The sequence below is a fragment of the Podarcis muralis genome, chromosome 7 (genome assembly GCF_964188315.1).
Source record: "Podarcis muralis chromosome 7, rPodMur119.hap1.1, whole genome shotgun sequence".
Lineage (NCBI taxonomy): Eukaryota > Metazoa > Chordata > Lepidosauria > Squamata > Lacertidae > Podarcis > Podarcis muralis.
Window position 1 is genome coordinate 9488948 of NC_135661.1, and position 18601 is coordinate 9507548.

The 18601-nt window shown below is 48.3% G+C and overlaps 1 protein-coding gene across 5 annotated transcripts in view; it reads right to left on the reverse strand.

Moving 5' to 3' along the window:
• CUX2 (cut like homeobox 2) overlaps nt 1-18601 on the reverse strand; it is a 234067-nt gene that overhangs the window by 201709 nt on the left and 13757 nt on the right. Inside the window, exon 1 of one of the 5 annotated variants that reach the window (XM_077931179.1) lies at nt 12996-13828. The exons of the other annotated variants lie outside the window; for them this stretch is intronic. The gene's annotated coding sequence lies outside the window, so the exon portion shown is untranslated. Of the gene's footprint in view, nt 1-12995; nt 13829-18601 lie in introns of those variants that run through there. 5 annotated transcript variants of the gene reach the window in all.

Here is an 18601-nt window from a genome sequence, read left to right on the forward strand (position 1 = left end):
TTACCCACAGCGCCACCCGCGTCCCTAACAGTTCTTAGCATCCTCCAAAGTGCAGGCTGGGACAGCTAAGAACTGTAGGCCAAACCCCCTGGAAAGGGAAGCGAGGACCATGCAAGCCTGAGGTCAGCGCCAACTCTACAACTGATCTGCGTTTGTTGCTGCATCCCAAAGCAGCCTTTGCAAACAGGAAGCCGCCTTATGCTGTTGGTTCATCTAACTCAGTACTGTCCGCACTGAACGGCAGCAGCTCCCCAGGTTTCAAGCAGGGAGTGTCTCCCAACCTAGCCTGAAGGAATGAACCTGGTACCTTCTGCATGCAAAGCGGAAGCTCTAACCACTGCGCCAAGGCCCCTCCCCTACTGAGTCGCACACCCGTTTTCCTCCTCATCGGCAAGGTTCGTCCTCAACACAATCTGGTTACACTGACCCAGAGACATCTGATTTGCTTTCAAAGGAGAAAGCCACTTTGGAAGAAAGCCTCAGAGGGCTGTAGCCTCAGGAGCGCTAGAGAAACAGCAACACCTTCACACCTGTTAGGCTCCGAGCAAAGAGTTTGCTACCCGACAGCCAGTCAGATACAATTTCATCAGCTCAGTCCAGCATGAGCTCCTGTAAGCTCCTTTTGCCTGCTAACACGCATTTGCACTTTTTCCCTCCGGAAGACCCGGGACGAAAATAATTTTTCAAAGACAGAAAGCAGCAATACTTGCACAGCCTTAAAAGCGGTGAGGACCTTGCAACGCAAAAGTTTTGTGGGTTGTACTAGCAAGTTCAGGCTGCAATCCGAGGCATACTGAACACACTAGAGGGGAGTTTAAAAGGTAAAGGTACCCCTGACAGTTAAGTCCAGTCGCGGATGACTCTGGGGTTGCGTGCTCATCTCGCTCTATAGGCTGAGGGAGCCGGTGTTTGTCCGCAGACAGCTTCCGGGTCATGTGGCCAGCATGACTAAGCCGCTTCTGGCGAACCAGAGCAGCACACGGAAATGCCATTTACCTTCCCGCCAGAGTGGTACCTATCTATCTACTTGCACTTTGACATGCTTTCAAACTGCTAGGTTGGCAGGAGCTGGGACGGAGCAACGGGAGCTCATCCTGTCATGGGGATTCGAACCGCCGAACTTCCGATCAGCAAGCCCTAGGCTCAGTGGTTTAGACCACAGCGCCACCCGCGTCCCTCGGAGGGGAGTTTACTTCTAAGCAAACATGCCAAATGTTGTGCTTGTGTGTGCGTTTAAGATGTAGCCTCACAGTCTACGGCACCAAGCTAGTGTTGGGAGTGAGGCCTGGGGTAACATTCTCGGGACTATGAGAATGCCACCATTCAGAATCCGAAACAACATTTAGGATCCTAAAAACCTCATTTCCCCCTTAAATGAAATATCGAGGTCCTGTGGCCCTTATGGCTGCAAAGTCAGGCTTGGAAAGGCGTTTGGGCCCTGTATGGTGAAATCTCACTGGTGGGGTGGGTTCAAGAGGCTCAACTTACTCTTTTTTCAAAAGAACAAGGTGCTAGCCTCATGACTGCAAAAGAATGGTTTTTTGCATTTGTTGGCACTCCCAGAACCAGGGAGGGAGGCTGGGAAGTGGGAAGGAAAGAAATCTATCCTCTACTCTAAAGTAGACCACTCTGCCCCATCCTCCAGTTCAGGTGTCCCCTTCTCCAGAACAACCTAGAAGCCCCAGAAGACAGTCCTCCTCCACCCTCTTAACTATTCCAGCCCTTCTGGAGAACACACCTACACAACAGAATGTTGCCCGGCAGTGTTAGAAACTCAGATATGTAAGCTAGGCGCCAAATGCCTCCTTAAACCAGGGTTACAGTCGCCAAAACAGAACGCCTAGTTGCCATTTTGGCGGCAAGTGGCTCAAAGGTCATAATCTTCAATGCAACTTTTTGGTTCCTGAAATTCAGCTTGCTTGTGCAGATGAAATCTAACGGGTAGAATTCTGCAGAATGTGTTGCTCGTGTGTGAAAAGAGTCCAGATCCAAGGATCCCCAGGCAGGCACCTCCAAGATGGTGGAGATGTCAAGAACCATCATGGCACCTGGCCATCTTGACTTGGACACAAGTGGTCAATAACCAGTTGCAAAACGTGCCTGTTGCCTAGCTGCTTTTGAACGCTGTTGCCCACCCAAGTCTGAGCAGCCTCTTCCCGCCCCCCATGAAAGAAATGGCACTTTTTACTATCTTTTTATTATGTTTCTATCACTGGTGTTTTGTAACGTGTTTCTAATGTTGTCACCGCCCTTTTGATAAAGTGCGATACAGTGGGCGCTTAGGTTGCGAACATGATCTGTGCGGGAGGCACGTTCGCAACCCGCAGCGTCCGCAACCCACAGCACCGCGTCTGCATGGATTGCGATTCGGCGCATGCACGCGCGCCGAAACCTGGAAGTAACCCATTCCGGTACTTCCGGGTTTCGGCACGTCTGCATCCTGAAAACGCGCAACCTGAAGCCTCTGTAACCCGAGGTATGACTGTATATAAACCGAATTCACAACAACCCTCTCTTCAATGCTATGTAAAACTCTCCATAGGATCCGGACCAGTACCAGAGCAGCTTGTCAGTGTGGAGGCCCCTTATTTTCTCTCTCAGTCACAATTCCCAGAGTGGTTTAGCAATCAATCCCTCTCCACAGGGAACTCTATAAACTGCAGCTCTGTGAGGGGAATTGGGGGGGGGGGGGGACGCGACTCCAAACAACTATTGACACACTTAATAAACTACAGCTCCCAGAATTCTTTGGGGGAAGCGATGACAATTTAAAGCGGTACCATGCTGCTTTAAATGGTGAATGTGGCCCAGGTTGATGGGATATTTCTTTTTTTAAAAAAACACACAACCCTTTTCTTTCCTAACTGAATCCCAACAGACAACTAAATCTTGCAGCTATTTGGGTTAATTCAGCAAGAGTGGCAGCCATAAAACACAACTGCACGGAAAGCTGGCGCCATGTAAAGAAGAAGAAAAAAATAAAAAGACAAAAGACGGAGTCTGGAGTCTGAGCTGAATCCCCTCTCAAATAATAATATATTTATAAGTGCATATGCATCACGTCAACCTCTTCTGAAAAAAACAAAACAATCCCCTCCAGGGGGCCTTGCAGACCTGATCATATTGATCTCGTCTGGACTGCCATTTCACAGCATTGTGTGTGTGTGTGTGTGTGTGTGTGTGTGTGTGTGTGTTAAAAGCCACAACCCTCCTCCAGACCAATTTCTAGATGCTCTAGAAGAGCCCACGGAGCCTAATCACTAAAAAAGCTACCTTTGAATCAGAGCAAAGGTCCGCCAGGGTAACCAGAGGCTTTTGGATCAATTTTTTCAGAAAGTAAAGGTAAAGGGTAAAGGGACCCCTGACCATTAGGTCCAGTCGTGACCGACTCTGGGGTTGCGGCGCTCATCTCGCTTTATTGGCCGAGGGAGCTGGCGTATAGCTTCCGGGTCATGTGGTCAGCATGACTAAGCCGCTTCCGGAGCAGCGCATGGAAACACCGTTTACCTCCCCGCCGGAGTGGTAGCTATTTATCTACTTGCACTTTGACGTGCTTTTGAACTGCTAGGTTGGCAGGAGCAGGGACCAAGCAATGGGAGCTCACCCCATTGTGGGGATTCGAACCGCCGACCTTCTGATTGGCAAGTCCTAGGCTCTGTGGTTTAACCCACAGCACCACACGCGTCCCTTTTCAGAAAGTGCCATCTCCCAAATCACATTATACCATTTCCCTACATTTAAACTCTTTGCTTCTTTCCAGTTTCTGGCTATCAACATTCTCACATCCAAGCTCCTAGTCCCTAGGACTGATGAAGCTTCCTACCTAGCAGCTTGTATGTGGTGCGTATCACACAAACAACCTTTTGTTCAGCACCTGCTACTGAAAACATGCTTGCAGCAGGAAAAACACAGCAACCTAAAAAGTCTATGAAGCTTGAAGCGAAACAACAGAAATTATCCTATACAGTTTGAGTCCACAGTGTTCATCTAACCAACAGCAGCACAAAAAAATGTAATTTTAGAAGTCCAGCAGAATACAAGAAAATCAGCCATCAGTGCCTGCGAGGAGAGTCTTTACCTCGTGCTGAGAAGATTACAGTGTTGGTGCCAGGTGGGCCTTGCTGAGGAGAGCATTTCTCAAATGCTGGGGCCACAACAGAAAAGGCTCTCTCTCTCTGGTGGTTACCTCCCAAGATATCCCCTCTTAGAGGGGTAAGTTGGATGTAATGTGTTAGTTCACACAATGCCAAACAACAACACACAATTTGCACAATTTTCTTGGTTCTACCAAAGCTCTGTCCGCTCAGCCGCCTGAAATCTCAGATTTCCCACTATTGCGAAACTATCTTTGCAAGAGCTAGAAACTTGTGGATGGGGCCAGGTTCTGGCGATTGCTTTAAATGAGTCTTGATTCTCAGGGTGTTCAATCTGGTGCCCAATGTACTTCTCTGTGTTTGTGCAATCATAGATCTGTGGAGTTCAAAGGGACCCAAAGGGCCGTCTAGTCCAACTCCCTGGAGCCACAGCTAATAAAATCATGAAAGACACAGCCTTGAATTAACTCCTCGTGGATTTGTCCAGAATTTGGACTATTTGATAGGTGCTTTTATTTAAGCGGCCAATGTGCTAGAGGGCCGGATCAGGCCCCTTGACGCTCCCTGCTGAGAGTGCTCAAGATGGGTCACTGTTTTGTTCATGCAAATCTAGTCCATGCTGTTTTGCTCAGCGTCAAGGAAAGGGAAACAGAGAAAGAGTCCGTCATTATCTAGCAGTATTTGCCAAGATCAAGCTGCAATTGCAATAGCAACAGAAACCTGAGGACCTTGGCTGCCTGTGCCGTGGGAACGTGGTACACAGCTGCTACCAGCCCAGCACTGATGCTTCCAAGACCTTATTGATGCTGTTAAAATACCTTGTGCTACTTCTCTTCTTTGCTAAGCCTACTGGTAGGTCTGCAGGGAAGCCAGGAGCCAAAATCAAAACAAAATCAAGAGATAGCGCGGTGTAGCAGTTAGGTTAAGCCAGGACCTGGGAGTCCATGTGTGCTGGTCCCGGGGGGGGGGGGGGTTACCGTGCGGTGTGGTCTGAGTCCGGTCCTGGGTCGAGGGTCTGGAGGCTGTCCGTCAGGGGCGAAGCGGGGTCCAAGGCAAGGAGCCGGGCGTGGTCAGGAACTCCAGAAGAGCAGGACAGGGTGCTGGCAGGAACAGGTTTCCAGCGATGTTGCTCCCGCAACCTGGGACTGGGCTGACTGGCCTTTATCTCCTCTGGGGCCTAGGGCGGTCCTGGCCCACAGGTGACTCGCCTCTCCTGGCCTGGAGGCGCGCACTTCTCCTGAGAGAACTTAGTTTCCTCCGCCTCTCTGCCCTGAGCCTCTGCAGCTCAGGAGAGGCTGGAGGGTTACTGGACCCAGAGGCAACCTCACCTTCCCCTGACAGGGCTGGGAGAGGAGCACCTGCAGGCAATGGGCCCTCAATCACCTCCGGAGCCAGAGTGGATTCATCTAGTGTCTGCTCCTGAGGATCCGGCACAGGTGAGGGCCCTTCAGATTCAAGCCCTTGCCCTGGCTCAGCCGGCCCTGGAGGCGGGGACTCCTGTGCAGGCTGGGATTCCCCCGGTTCAGCCTCTGAATCAGATTCCCAGGCCATCACACCATGGTTCAAATCCCCCATTCAGAAAGGAACCTCTCTAGGTGAGCTTGGACCAATCACTGTCTCTCAGCCTAACCTACCTCACTGGGTTATTGTGAGGACAAACTGGAGAGGGAGAGAGTTGTGGATGCCCCCTTGAGCTCCTTGGAGGAAAGATGGACCTCAGGACATGAGAAGAGCCTTCTGGATCAAGCCAATGCCCCAAGTAGTCCCACATCCTGTTCTCACGATCCGAGCACAAGAGGAACTCTCCCCTCCTGTGGCTTCCAGCAATTGGTATTTGAAAGCAGTTCAAACAGAAACAATCAAACTGATTAAACAACCAACTGAGATCAGACCACCTGAGAATCTGCAAGGTATAAACCCCCTTCTCACTTTCCTAACCCTATTTTCGAAACCTTTCGATTCTGCAAACCCACTTTGCACCCCCGTTTTCACCTTCACCCCCACGCTTCCTCTTCCTCCCACCTCCATTTGTGCAAACCCCTCCCTGCACGCAAGCCACACACCCCCATGGTAATCTCCAGCACCTCCTTCCTCCCACATTCCTCCTTCCTCAGCACCCTTGTCACCTTCTGCTTAATTATGGACCCATCATGCAAATCCAAGACTGCACTGAAGCACTGCAAGTCCTCCAATCAGGGCCACGTGACGACAGCCTTAAGTTCTTATGTGTATAGGAAGAAATACCAGAACATCACAAGCTTCACGGCTGGAAGGGAGAGGATCTGGAGCCCAGTCTCCCCAGTCCCAGTCTTACCCTCTAACCACTACACCATGCTGGATTCACTTCCCAGGCCACCCGAATCCTGAAGGCCAAGTGGGATTTCAACACAGTCTGCCCTGCTTTTGCCTCCTGTGCGCAGGGAGGGCAAGGAATCCCAGCGTGGCCCCTTCCCCAACATGCCAATAAGCCAATTTGATGGTTTAATATCGTTACCAGCAAATGTCAATGGCCCATTTCTCCTGTCACCGTCTAATGAAAATATTACACTGATTCGGACACAGCAGAAGAACCACCAGTTTCTGCCGCTGGATAAAATCAGATATGCTGCATGATTTCGTTAGTCGACAAGGTAGATTATCGGTAACCTGATCAAGGGAAAGGACATGTGGCTCAAAAAGGAAATTTTGGAAATTACTTAAAAGGTGGGAAACACAGATGCATACGCTTACACAAAGTTTTCTGTCGCGTTACAGCACTGATGAAATCAGAGGGTCCAAATGGGGTTTGTATGTTTGAAAATCTATTCTCTGCGCGGTTACGCCAGGCTAACTTTTGAGTTCTCAGGCTAAGTTTTGAGAGTCAGAGGCTTTTAGCCTGCACCCAGATTATAAGCTCCAGTCTAGATGTAATTGAAGCAGGCTCTGCACTGTAGAGGAGCAGGATAGTGTCCCTCCACTCTGCCCATCAGCACATCTTTCCCAACTCTATATCCAACTGCTGCCCAAACATGGACATCACACGCCTTACCAGCCCAAATAGACCACTGCCAAGCAAGCTGAGTACAATGCCATAGTCAAAACAAGCCATAATTCATCAGCCAACAACAAACCATGGCTTCGCACTGTGGTTTGTAACAAACCATGGTTAAGCCTCCTGGACTTGGTTCAAACGAATCATGGCTCAGCATTCTGCCAGTATCTTAGTTAAAGCAGGCATTCCTTCTTCCATGAGAAAGATAGAGGGGTTTTCTTTTTCCTTTTTCTTGCCAGTTGTTGCATTAAAAGCAAGTTAGAGTGGGGGGGGGGGGGAATCTGCTGCCCAAATTAATAAGGGACACCCTCTTAATTGATCAAAGGGGTTGCTTAGTTCATTAACACAAATCACTCCAGGAATGAAACCACCGCAACCCTAATTATTTGGAAAGCTGTGCATATACAAAGATGCCATCACTTCCCCAAGCACCTGATACGTACAGAACCATAGGCTTCTATAGGGACCCCATGGGGCGTCCAGCCCAAACCCATGCAATGCAGGAATCACAAACCCATAGCGAGGGCAGCTATTTCCACAAACCGTTAGGAGAACTCCAGTCCAACCGCAGAGCTGCAAGCCAGTGTCTGCTCCTTGTTCCCTCTGCTAAAATCCTTCCTCCTTGCTCTTCAACCCACACTTGAAAAAGGCCCATTTAGAACGAAGAAGACATCTGCAGAGAACCCAGCGATTTTTTGGGGGGGGGATTTAAACTGGTGGAGCTTTAAAAGCCTTCCTCTGAAGGGTTTGCTAATCAAACAGCCAAATCTTCCATGAGCAACTGGTCCCAGCAGAGCAATTAAATCTTTCCCCTTTTAAAACACTCTGGGGATGTACACACACCTCCCCCCCCCCCGCCACCCCCACCAATTTTTTCCCCTTCTTTTTGCAAAATTCATTTGATAAATTAACCGGGGGGAAGAAAACAACTGGGAGTAGTAGGGGTGGTGGTGGTGGGGTTCGTTCTTTCTTTAAATTATCTTTGTTCTTTCTTTTCTTTCCTTTTTCTTTCTTTTTTTTTTTTAATTACAGAATCCACAACGCCTGAATAATGTTTAATAAGAACTATGAAAAATTCCTAACAGCATTACAACACAGCACAAAAGAATTAACCTGCTTACCGTGAAAAAAAATGCATATTTAATTAAGAACAGAGAGTTCAAAACTACCCAGAGACTTCCAAAGTACTCTTGCCTGAGGGGGAGAATTACATGCTGGCGGGCTGCTAACAGCGCTCAGAACGCGCCATCATTACCCAGGAGCCCCCATTAAGTGACAATGGACAGATGACATCAAATTCATTTCAACAGGCAACAGGAACTGAAGCGTACACAAGGGTAGCTGCAGAGAGAGCGAGACTAGCCTGCTGGTAGAATCAGACCCCTTGTTGATAGAGGCAATAATTAAAGAATAATGTTAATTAGCTGCTTTTATTGGAAAGAAAAGTTCAGTAGCAGGAGGCTCTGGAGCAGGCTCCAATCTTCCGGGAGGGGGGGGGGGCAGGAGGGAGGGAAGGAAGGAACGGCTGCAAAGGATAACAAGGGAATGTTCCATCTCCCCATCACCTCTCCTTTTATAAAAGCAGTTGACACAGTGCGGTTTTTGCTAATCAGATATTTACTGCAGCAATACTCCAAAGGCTGGATTACAATAAAGAGGAATCAAATTATGGGAGGAGGGTGTGTGTGTGTGTGTGTGTGTGTGTGTGAGAGAGAGAGAGAGAGAGAGAGAGAGAGAGAGAGAGAGAGAGCGCACATCTAGAATGCAAGAAACTCCACAAACCCAGGAGCCTTTCCAAGCTCTGCCTGCTAAGAGGTCGGGCATGGGAGTGGGCCCAATCCACCTTTGCTACCCTTGTGAGATGTGAAACAAGCATTTCCAATCACCCGGGCAGCCACATTGCAAGACCCTTGGGGCACAGGCCTTTGCTTACATTGCACTAAACTAAATGAACCTTGGGGTCTCTTCCAGCTCCACAATTCTATGATTCTAGGTCGGGAGGTCTCAGTGGAAAGTTGTCCAGGCTGCAAAAGATCTGGGAGCTTTATATGACACTGTGGCAGCTGACTGGCCTTGTTGGAGTCACCTGACTCCCCAAGCCAAGAGGATTCTGGGCTGGGCTGCGACTGCCCAGATGCAATCCTAGCGGATCAGGGAGCTAATGTCCAATTTGCAGAATTTCCAGTGCAAATCTCCCAGGCTTGTGGGTTCAAGCCCAATGTTGGGCAAAATATTCCCGGCACTGGAGGGGTTTGGACTGGATGACATTTCTAGGATACTGTTGTTGTTGTTGTTTAGTAATTTAGTCGTGTCCGACTCTTCGTGCCCCCGTGGACCAGAGCAAGCCAGCCACTCCTGTCTTCCACTGCCTCCTGCAGTTTGGTCAAACTCATGCTGGTAGCTTCGAGAACACTATCCAACCACCTTGTCCTCTGTCATCCCCTTCTCCTTCTGCCCTCCATCTTTCCCAACATCAGGGTCTTTTCCAGGGAGTCTTCTCTTCTCGTGAGGTGGCCAAAGTATTGGAGCCTCAGCTTCAGGATCTGTCCTTCCAGTGAGCACTCAGGGCTGATTTCCTTAAGAATGGAGAGGTTTGATCTTCTTGCAGTCCATGGGACCAGAATTCAAAAGCATCAATTCTTCGGCGATCAGGCTTCTTTATGGTCCAGCTCTCACTTCCATACATCACTACTGGGGAAAACCATAGCTTTAACTATACAGACCTTTGTTGGCAAGGTGATGTCTCTACTTTTTAGGGTCCTGCAAATCCCACAGTGTTGCGGGGCGGGAGAACGACTTAGGTAGGACATCAGGCAGAAATTTAGCTTGCATGCCCTTATTGCACTGGGAACGAACTACAAAACTGCCAAAAGGTGACAGGAGGGTCGTGGAACAAACCAAGGACCTCTTTACGAATTTTTTGGCCAACTTCTGTTTGGGGGGGGAAAGGGGGGCATGGCTTCATGCTCTGACCCTGCTTTGTCCTGCTCTGACCGCTGCCTCCTCCAGACCCTATGACAGGGCTGCCCTCTGTGCCCACAGTAAGTGGCCGGCAAGATTGTCAAGTCAAGTGTTAGTCAAGTGTGATGCCCATTAGCCCATTCAGCATCGCTCTGAATACCCGCTGCTGTGGGGCGGGGCGTGCTTCAAGAATAATAGAAATGTGGATTTGGGGGGAACCTCAGGGTCATCTAGTCCAACCCTCTGCAATGCAGGAACTGCAACTAATCCCAGCTTGGTTGGGCGCAAGCCCAAAGGCAGAACACAGAGCGAGTCAGAGCAAAAAGGCTACCTTCAAGAAGAATGCCTTTCTCAAGACCCCACCGGTCCAACATTGCAGGGAGCATGATGGGCAAGGCATCTCAGAAGACTTTTCCCTTTTGAGGACAGAGCCTTTTGCTGGAGACATAGGCTGGAACGGGCTGAGGTCATTACCTGGCTTGGCTGTGAACTGACCCAGCTCCATTGGCTCTTGCGGGGGACCAGAGCAGAGCAAGTCGCTTCAGTTTTTAAAAACCTTCACACCTGGGCAATCCAAAAAACCATGCGCCGCAAAAATTCCAAACTCCACATTCCACATCCAAGAATTCTGTATCCCTCATGCATTTTTTGTCTTAATTGTTACTTTGTTTATTCTGTAAGTTTTCACTAGAGTGGTACCTCGGGTTAAGTACTTAATTCGTTCCGGAGGTCCGTTCTTAACCTGAAACTGTTCTTAACCTGAAGCACCACTTTAGCTAATGGGGTGATTTCTGTTCTCATCCTGAAGCAAAGTTCTTAACCCAAGGTACTATTTCTGGGTTAGCGGAGTCTGTAACCTGAAGCGTCTGCAACCCGAGGTACCACTGTATTTGCAAAATATCCTAGCCCATGGGTCGGCAAACTAAGGTCCGCGGGCTGGATCAGGCCCAACTGCCTTCTGGATCTGGCCCACGGACAGTCCAGGAATCACTGCATGGCTCGCCAGCGTGCATGCATTCTTTCCCTCTCCCTCACAGGGCGCCGCTGCCTCCTCCTCCCTCCCTCCTCCTGGCTTCTCCCTGCCCTGCCTAGAGGAGGAATAGAGCTAGGTTTTGTTGGTGCCAGCAGCATCAGCAGCAGTGCTCGAGCGGCTGCCATTTTAAGCAGCCCCTCTCCGGAGCCCTTTCGCACACCACTGACGCCAGCCCCTGCTGCTCGCAAGACACAGGTAAGTAGCCACCGGGGCTCGTGGTGCTCTTGCATCACTTCCCCCCCCCCAAAAAAATGGTCCAGCCCCCCACAAGGTCTGAGGGACAGTGGACCAGCCCCCTGCTGAAAAGGTTTGCTGGCCCCTGTCCTAGTCCCTCCGGGGGGGTGGGGGGGTGGAACAGCTACAAAAGTCACTGAACTTGCGTCACGCCATACACGCCCACTCATCCACTTCAATCTGCGAACATGGCCCTGTTAAAGTTGCCACATAATACTCATTCTGCATTTGTAAGAAATTGATATTTTCGTGCTGCAGCACCTTTGGAACTCCCTGCCAATTGATAGCAGGCAGGTGCTCTCTTTGGCACCTGCTCAAAGCATTTTTGTTTAGACAACCTTACCCAGTTATACAGCATGTTAATAAATGTTTTAAGCTGATTTTAGCTTACTGCTGATTTTAATTATTATTATTTGAGTATTTTAAATAGCTACTTTAGCTGTTGTTGCTGATATAATTTTACTGTTTCATTCTTTTTATAAACCTCTTGGAGGAGTTTTCTTCTTCTTCTTACAATCAAGCAGTGTGTAATTTTTTTATGAAATAAATAATAATAAATCACTCACTCCCAAACGAATGGCTGCTAAACGTTTTCAAGCGCGTCTTGGCTACCATAAATACCAGGCACGCTTGTCTTGTGTATGCGTTTTTAATAAAAAAAATTAAAATGACGTTCCAAGGAAAGGAAGTTCCATGCACATCCTCACATTCTGCACTCCATAGAATTATGGGGTGTATGCACACCCCCACACTTCGCCCTGGAAGTGGGTGCCTAGATCTCAAGAAGAAAAGCACCTCATTCTTTAGGTTGTGGAAAGGAACTTTCCATTTCTTGAGCTGCATTCCTGCAACAATGAGAGGGCCTAAAGTCCAGTGCAAGTGTGATTCACTTGGTGGTGCGAATGACGCACAGCCCTGCTCCCACTAGGGCAATATTTACATGGGCCCGTGCTTGGTTATTTACTCGCTCTTTTTGGAATCCATGTCGCAGAACTGCCGGCGAGCGCACGTCGCGTCAAGCAATTAATATTAGAGCAGCCTCTGCGTTGGCTGTGAGTTACTTAAAACTGCAGCTAGATCAATACTCCAGGGTCCTCTCGAAGCTTTGGGGAAATCAGTAAACGTTACACTGAACTAGTAAAAAAACACACACGCATACACACACACACACCAAAATCCAATAATTACACAGCAAGGCAGTACAGAATGGCATGGCTTTGTCAACGAAGAAACAATGAGATTATCATCGAAACGGTGTCGTGTGCATAATCATTGAACTTCGAAAAAGCAACCGAAAAGAAAATGAAATTCACACACACACTAACAACACACCTGTCTTGGGGCATAGCGTGCCGATAGGAAAATCTCTGTGCAGCAGCCGAAAGAAAATAGAATAGAATAGATAAGGTTAAAACAACCTTTGGGTTACAATCAAACCCTTCCAACCAGATTTCTTTCTTTGATTCTGTTGCCTTTTACATTAATCCTCCAAGCATCTGGGATGAAGCCAACCTTGCCAACTATTAAATCTTAAAACCCAAACAACCAAACGCCAAGACCATTTCCAAAAACATCTATCCGAAGTACAGGTCACGTTTTGGATGGGACGGCAATAAACCAAACCTCTCTCTCAAGATCTTACCGGATGGCCTGGCCAAATGCTTTCCAGCTGACCATTTACAGAATTGAGGGCTAGAAACTTAGCTGTTAAAAAATAAAAATAAAAAGTAGAGGAGCTGCAATTCTCAGGGTGGCATTATTCAGCCACAGCAACATTCCAGACTCACAATGTGCAGCTCGCAGCTCAAAAAGGCAAACGTGGGGGAGCAGGAGGTGGAAAGGAAGGAAGCCAGAGCGACAAATTTGATCAGCATGCAATAACAGATCTCCAGCGGGCAAGATAAACATTCTCCATCCTTTCCACTTATTTTCCAACAAGCAAAAATTGCTCCAAGACAACAGGAGTGTGGAAGCAAGATATCAAAATATTTGTATCCAGCAAGGAGGAGAGGGGGGAACAACACACAAGGATGGTATCCATCTAGATCCTACTCAGAGTAGGTCCCCTGACAGCAGTGGTCTCCAATTAGTCATGACTAACTTAACCCCGTAGGGTCTGAGCACAACGTAACACCAAATCCAGAAAGCAGGTCATAGAACAAAGTAAAAGAAAGGGCCCAAAATGAAGTCCAAGCAGTTTTGATAAAGGAAGAATTTCCAACCCCACAAGAAGGCACAGAGATGGGATAAATATTGGTAACAATCTCAGCAGAAGCCTAAAAGGCCTAACATGAAGGAGGACATCTTTTGTAAGAGGATGGAGGGGCAAATAACTCATCCGAAGCCCGTTCTGGAAAGGGGTCACTCATGGCTCAAGGCCGTTTCAAAGAGGCTTGTTTCTTCTAATGGCCATTTGTGAAGCACAACCACAAAGCAAGCCTGTCTCAACAAGCAACTTGCTCTCGTTGTAAATGAATATCCCCCAACCTGGTGTGTCATCTCCCCCCCCCCCCCATGTTTTAAGCCCTCAACCCCCATCGGCCCCAGCCAGCATGGTTTCGTACTCCAAAAACATCTGGAGGCGGCCGCAGTCTTGCTGCCTGACGACAAGATGGCGCCCCTCCCCAATGCCACACGCAGAAGTCGACGGGCATAGGAGCCAACTCCGAGGGGCTGAGGTAGCAAAAACCCGGGCACATTCTGGGCACCCCACCACCACCCCGCATCTCCGTAAATAAATAAATAACACCCACCCACCCCAAAAAATCTGGACACCTCATGTAAAATGCAAAAATCCACCTGGATGGGCATGCTGAGGATATGTCTGGGGAAACCCGGAATCCTAGGCTGAGGGGTCTTCGATTCCCCCCCCCCCATAAAATAATTAAGAGGGCCGCCCCCCTCCAAGTTGATAGGCATGGTCATTCAAATAGTGCGGGTACACCGCGTCATGTGATTATGCAGGGTGGGGCTTAACTGGCCCCCCCCCAACATTTTATTTAAGTTGGCACCTGTGCCGACTGGACTGGGTTGACTCTTAGGCCACATTCATAGCACTATGGTAGCACTGCACATGGTCATGGTTTGCCCCACAGAATTCTGGGGGATATGGTTTGTTAAGAGTGCTGATGGCTTGCAACTACTACAGTCATACCTCATGTTACAGACGCTTCAGGTTGCGGTTTTTTGGGTTACGGACCGCCAAAACCCGGAATTACCGGAACGGGTTACTTCTGGGTTTTGGCGGTCGCACATGCGCAGAAACGCTAAATCGCGCTTTGTGCATGCGCAGAAGCACCTAATCGCAACACATGCGTGCGCAGACGCACTGCTGCGGATTGCGAATGTGCATCACGCACGGATCACGTTCGCAACCTGAGCGTCCACTGTACTACTACTACAGTGGTACCTCGGGTTAAGTACATAGTTTGTTCCGGAGGTCCGTACTTAACCTGAAACTGTTCTTAACCTGAAGCACCATCAATGGGGTGACAGATGTCGCAGCCAGATCGCCCTCACATCCAAGCACCACTTTAGCTAATGGGGCCTCCTGCTGCTGCCGCGCCTCCGGAGCATGATTTCTGTTCTCATCCTGAAGCAAATTCTTAACCTGAAGCACTATTTCTGGGTTAGCGGAGTCTGTAGCCTGAAGCGTATGTAACCCGAGGTACCACTGTACTATTATTATTACAGTGGTACCTCAGGTTAACTACTTAATTCGTTTCGGAGGTCCGTTCTTAACCTGAAACTGATCTTAACCTGAAGCACCACTTTAGCTAATGGGGCCTCCTGCTGCTGCCACACCACCGGAGCACGAAATCTGTTCTCATCCTGAAGCAAAGTTCTTAACCCGAGGTACTATTTCTGGGTTAGCGGAGTCTGTAACCTGAAGCGTATGCAACCTGAAGCGTATGTAACCCGAGGTACCACTGTACTATTATTGTTGTTCTTGTTATTTATTAAATTTGTATACTGCTTTATCCTCTCAGGTTGGTTACAACATAAAATCACAATAAAGGTAAAGGTACCCCTGCCCGTACGGGCCAGTCTTGACAGACTCTGAGGTTGTGCGCCCATCTCACTTAAGAGGCCAGGGGCCAGCGCTGTCCGGAGACACTTCCGGGTCACGTGGCCAGCGTGACAAAGCTGCATCTGGCAAGCCAGCGCAGCACACGGAACGCCGTTTACCTTCCCGCTGGTAAGCGGTCCCTATTTATCTACTTGCACCCAGGAGTGCTTTCGAACTGCTAGGTTGGCAGGCACTGGGACCGAGCAGCGGGAGCGCACCCCGCCGCGGGGATTCGAACTGCCGACCTTTCGATCGGCAAGCCCTAGGCGCTGAGGCTTTTACCCACAGCGCCACCCGCGTCCCTATCACAATACAAAGCCACAAAATACGTACTATCGCACTGGGGCGGTTGTGATCTGCCGTTATCTCCCTCGCCAAGTAAAAAATGAAATGAACTCAGGCAAAAAACATTAGAGGGGTTTCTTCAGAGACCAAAAACTTCTCGCTTGAACTAGCAAGATTTTGTGGGCAACTTTTGCACACTCCTTAAAACCCATGTTCCCGTCACAATCTTTATAAATATTAATAGCAAAGCTCCCCCCCGGAGCCTCCAGTCCCTCTCTTTCCTGTCAATGTTATGATTAGAGATGAAAAGCAAGAGAGGTCACGTAGATTAATCAGTTAATATTTATTTTCCCGCCCAGATCTTCCACCCACCCTGGAGACCCTGGACAGCTAGCAATAGGCTAAATAAGAACCACAACAAAACAAAAAAGGCAGAAATTTGCACACACGTTCCCTAGGCTATGACTATGTTGATTCTCGTAACCGTTGATTTCTTTTGCAGGGGGTGGGACTGGTACTCAGGTGCAGATATTTATTTCGTAAAAATCACACGTCGCTCGAGTCCAGAAATAGATAAAACGGTAAAATCATCACGAGGCAAAAATTACAGCAATAATTAAAAACATAGGAAAAGTTAAAGCAGCAATGGTGGAACGTTCTGGTCTGAACGCTGCCGCCCTTGAGGCCAAGGGAGGAACTGCAGGGAGGCAAGATGGCCTCTTAACACCCATAGGGCAGAGCCTGTCACATGATTCCGCCTGTTCACAATGAACATAAAAACACATAAATTAAATATATTTATTTAATCCATTTGTATACTACCTTTCCTCCAGGGAGCTCAAGGTGGCCCACATAGCTCTCTCTGGTTTATCCTCACAACAAAACTGTGAGGTAGCCTAATAATAATAATAATAATAATAATAATAATAAATTTTATTTATACCCCACCCTCCCCAGCCAAGACCGGGCTCAGGACGGCTAACACCAGGTATAAAAACAATTGATTGAAATACAACTTAAAAACAAGATTAAAATACAACATTAAAATGCAACCTCATTTCAGTAGGAACTCAAATCAAAAACTTTTTTTTTGGGGGGGGGGGTGAAAACGTCAAGTCTTCACCAAGGCCAACTATCCAGACTGGTCCTACATGGGCCAGAAAAAAGCCAGGGAAGTCCCCAAATAGGAGTTCCATCACAGAAGGAGAAAGGAAAAAGGAAAGAGAGGGAGGGGATCAAGTTGATCCCAAGCCAAAGGCCAGGCAGAACAACTCTGTCTTACAGGCCCTGCGGAAAGAACTCCTTCATGACCAAGTGGGGGGATTCGAACCCTGATCTCCCAGCTCCTAGTCCAGCACTCTAACCACTGTGCCATACTGGCTGTCTAAATGAATTCAACCACTTTCTGGCCACTTTAGGAAAGTGTGCATTGCTATCTTACATAATATACGTACCTTTTCCCCTTTTATCTTACTGTAAGGTTTTTAGATCCTGCAATTACATTGCTTAAACTGAGCATCAAGCAAAAAAAAAAAAAAAAAAGCAGTATGCATTTTCATTACATGTATATAAAAAAAACATCCCTGTCCTCCTTAAAGCCAGACTTCCTCATGCTCATACTGAAATTCTTACTTGCAATGCCCCACAGGTCCCTGAAACCCATGCGCAGCGCAGTGAACGTGGAAACATGTTTCCCTTAAACAACTAAGGATCTTATGCTAAAAAAAAAGCAAGGAATTTAAACCTTTTTAAAATAGCAATAATAATAATAATAATAATAATAATAATAATAATAATAATAATAATAATATCACAATTTGCAAGCTGACGATCAAAAAGCTTTATGCTCGGCGGGGGATACAGCATTAGCTCGGGGATCTGAGAATGCCTGGATAATACCTGCTTTTTTATTTTTATTTTTAAGCCTCTGTGGCTAAGAGGAGGAAGAAGAAAGGACTAAGAGGGCACCCAGCTCATTTCCCAAGCATATGGGGAGGAACAGTGAGTGAGGTGCAGGCGCTAGGATAAGGTTCCTTGGTTGAGCATAGGCCTTTCATAAGGTGCCTCCAGCTGGCCCTCCCCATTTGGCCAACTCTTTGCCAAAGCAATTAAACATTCAGCGCCACCCCTACCCCCAAGCTTCACACAGCAAGATTCAAAATTTGCTTTAACACCTTATGTTCCTACTTTTCCTCAGTCAAACTCAGATTTTCAAGACCGGGGGTGCCTGAATGACTTAGGATTCTCTTGCAAACAAGCAGCCCTTGAACTGGTTGCCTTTGGCGAGGAGAAAGTCTCTCCAGGTGACCAGGCAGGAAAAAGAGAGTTAGTGGACGGTGTAGCCGTGGTGCAGACCTGTCCAACTCTCAACCTACTCCCCTTTATGGTACATGGGTTGGGGCTACTTCACTTTCCTTCCATAAGATGCTACGGTGAGATTTTGAACCCAGGCATCCAGCAGTCGGACTGTGGTGCCTTAAAGGTAAAGGGACCCCTGACCATTAGGTCCAGTCATGGCCGACTCTGGGGTTGCGGCGCTCATCTCGCTTTATTGGCTGAGGGAGCTGGTGTACAGATTCCGGGTCATGTGGCCAGCATGACTAAGCCACTTCTGGCGAACCAGAGCAGCGCACGGAAACACCATTTACCTTCCCACCGGAGTGGTACCTATTTATCTACTTGCACTAGGACGTGCTTTTGAACTGCTAGGTTGGCAGGAGCAGGGACCCAGCAACGGGAGCTCACCATGTCGTGGGGATTCGAACCGCCGACCTTCTGATCGGCAAGTCCTAGGCTCTGTGGTTTAACCCACAGCGCCACCTGCGTCCCTTACCCCTTACATTGAGCTGGTTCTCAAGGACCAAGCACTGTGCGCTAGGGCCTGTAAAACACGG